The sequence below is a fragment of the Benincasa hispida genome, chromosome 12, assembly GCF_027475165.1.
Source record: "Benincasa hispida cultivar pf3 chromosome 12, pf3_genome.v1.1, whole genome shotgun sequence".
In the NCBI taxonomy this organism is placed as follows: domain Eukaryota; kingdom Viridiplantae; phylum Streptophyta; class Magnoliopsida; order Cucurbitales; family Cucurbitaceae; genus Benincasa; species Benincasa hispida.
In genome coordinates this window covers 17,601,553-17,605,051 of record NC_143489.1, presented here as the reverse complement: position 1 = coordinate 17,605,051, position 3,499 = coordinate 17,601,553, and positions in this window count along the sequence as shown.

The following is a 3,499-nucleotide window of genomic DNA, read 5'->3' as shown; positions in this document are numbered from 1 at the left end:
GTGGGTCAAGTAGATGTTCGACAAATAGTCTATAAGATGAAAGGTGGGTTGCGGTTGTGGACTCTACTGAAAGTTGGGTTGTGAGGTCATCTCCATTGTTTAAGGCAAGAACACGGGTCCAAAAGTCGATGTACGATTCAGTACGGAAGGCATTCGCGTACTCCTCCCTCACATCTATGTCTACTGAATGACTTGTAACGTGTGGTTCACCATCTATTCAACATGAAAATATGTAAAATAAAGTGTAATATCATATCTTATGGATTTTGAACTTCTAGCCAACAAAGTTATTGATAATTATAACAAATATGCCTTAATTACACGTGCCTAGCTCCAATATTTTTTTACAAATCAAGACAATTATTTCTAATTCATTGTTGATGTGGTTGTTAATTTTATTCACTAGCTAAAGGGTTTTAAAAAAAATGCAGTCTAGAACTTTATAATGTGTGATTGCCACCTTAATTATTAGGACCTATTTGTATTTTGCCTTAATTATTTTTACTCAAACATGCCTTAATATACATGTTTTAGTAAGTTTAATTTTGTATAGAACATGAATTATAAAGTTAAATATTTATTTAAGTAAAAATCTAAAAACCTGTTTGAATTGAATGCCATGCTCTTGGCATGGTAGGAAACAACTTTTAACTAAGTATTTTTTTTTTCCTTTAAAAAAAATAGATTAAACTTATACAAATGCCTAGTTATAGTTGTTCCATATCTTACTTTTATATTTTGAATTTTTGAAATTTACACTATTTTTTTTTTTACTTTATTGAAACAAAACCCTTCATTAGCAATATCCATTTGAATCAAACTTTTAAAATAAGAGCAAAATAGAAATTAAATTACTTTGGCTCTATTGGTTAATCTTTTCATTTCTTTTTTATTTTTATTTTTAAAAATTAAGCTTATGAACACTTATTATCTATTTTCAATTTATGTATTTAAAAACTAAATCATGTTTTGGACAATAAAATTAAAAAAAATTTACTTTTGTTATTAGAATTTGACTAGAAATTTAAGTGTTGTTTTAAGATAAATGAAAATTATAAATACAAAATAAAAGGAAACAAGCATAAATTTCATAAATCAAAATTTGAACCTTATAAATGATCTCCATACCATCTTTTACCTGCTCGAATACTCACATATTTTATGTGTTTTATATTTGACCTAAAATTTTAATGTATATTGTCACATACTCAAGAAAAATATAGGTATATCATTTTTGTTCCTATACTTTGAAATTTGTTTCATTTTAGTTTGTGCATTTTTAAATATCCAATTTTCATTCCTACACTTTCAATAAATTTTAAATTTAGTCCCATTGATTAAATAATAATATATTTCATGAAAAAAAAAATATAATATGTGAATATCTTTACAAAATTTATAGTGAAAATGTAAATAAAAAAAAAAGTTATCAGAATTTTTTTAACAAAGTTGAAAAACACTAAAAGAAATATTTAGCAATTAAACAAAAAAAAAAGTATTTAAATTGAAAATGAGGATAATATTGGTAATTAGAAATTACCAGAGCATGAAAGGAATTTTCTGAGACATGAAACAATCTTTGATTTCTTCATTTCGTCTGGAAATTATATGAATCTGTAAAATGAGCACCAACCACATTAATTTTCAATTCTCAAATGTTCATCATGAGAAAGAAAGAGAAAGCAAGGGAATGAATTTTCTTTTATAACAACAGAGAAGATAAGAATGTTTGAATTATTGTTATTGTTTTTTACTCGTTGCTGTTTGCTTGGAAGGAAAGAAAATTATTGGGCAAGAAAATTTGGAGCTTGTGGTGTAAGTGAAGATTTTGTTTGGATAATTGAAAAGAATAATTAGGATCGGTTTGATAAACCACTTGAATTTTCTGTTTTATGTTTTTAGATTCACTATGTTTATTTGTTCGAATTCTGTAATTAAAATAGTATAGAAAAAAACTATATTTATGCTTTTCACTGTATAAAGATTTTGATTTTTAAATTTTAAATTGTAAAATTATATTTTAAAAGAGAAAAATGTTAATAAATATACTATTTCAAATTATAAATTCAATTTACTTTTATTAGATTAAAGGTTTAAATATTATTTTAGTCTTTGAACTTTGTTCTATTTCGATCTAAACTTTTAACGTATCTATTTTAGTCCTTGAATTTTCAAACATGGTATATTTAGGTTCCTACATTTAATTGTCTCGGGTAAGTTATTAACCTAAGAAGAAACATTTATATAAATACGATAGGATACGACCACAAGTTAACTTATAAGAACTAAGATATCTAAGATACAGAGAATTATATATATATTTGAAAAAAAATTGATTAAATGTATTCTTTATATATCTAAAAAGAATGTGAATATCTTAAAATTAAAAAAGAAAAAAATCAAATACTTCAGATCAAAATATCACGGAACTTCCTTTTATGGCTTGAGGGGAGTCGTCCATGACAGAGAGATTCGAGCTTCTGCTTCAGGTATTGCCTTAATTTGTTTATGAAATCATTGGGTCTCCATCCCGTCGTCGTCATCGGCTAACGAAGTTTTTGAGTCCCTAATCTCTACCACCATCGTTGTCGAACGACGGTGTTTGATTTGGTGGCTAATTCCTCCGTTTCGATCTATGCGGCCGTCAATGGCGCCCCACAGAAAAGTTTCTTGCCCAACAAGAAAAATCCCAAAAATTTGGGAAATGATGCCACAAAATCATATATAAAATTTAGAGGAACGATGTTGGGCTTCCTCCGGTTGACAAAATGGTCGTAGTGGGTCTAATTCCTTTGTGGGTCTGTTTGGAAGATAACATAACAGTGCAGAAAGTTGCTCTTGATGAAGAAAAATACAATGCACAGAAGAGGGTCATTTCATTCTTATAATTTACCCTCAATTTTATTTAAAGTTGTTATCCAAAATCTTTTATTGAGCATAGGACTCGTTGCACAAATAACAATCAAACTCAAAATAATAAAATAGGTAGAATAGAGATAAATATATTAAGGATATAGTACAAAATTAGTGCCAGATATCACTGATAGCAACTATATAGGTAAATGACCAAAAAGCCCACATATAGCCCACCATTTCGCGCTTCTTCTGCTTTTCTCAAATTAAAAACTATCACTGATATCAACTATCAATGTTAGCAACTGATAGCAAACTGATAGCTACTATTAGTTGCTATCATTGATAGTTGCTACTAGTAATAGCTTTCAATTTGAGAAATATTAATACAACCTTAAAATAGTAACATTTAAAATATCACCTCTTAATTTGCTAGCAATTTTCAATGGCTATCATCGATGCACTTGATAAATTAGAATCAAACATGAAATATTAACACCTAAGACTATTTTATCAACTTTTGAAAGGAAACTATCATCTTTCAAAGATTAACATTAAAAATTATAAGTGATAGAAGTCTATCAATAACAGGTCTATAAGTGACTATCTCTAATATTTACCTAAGTCATTTCACCAATATCATTAA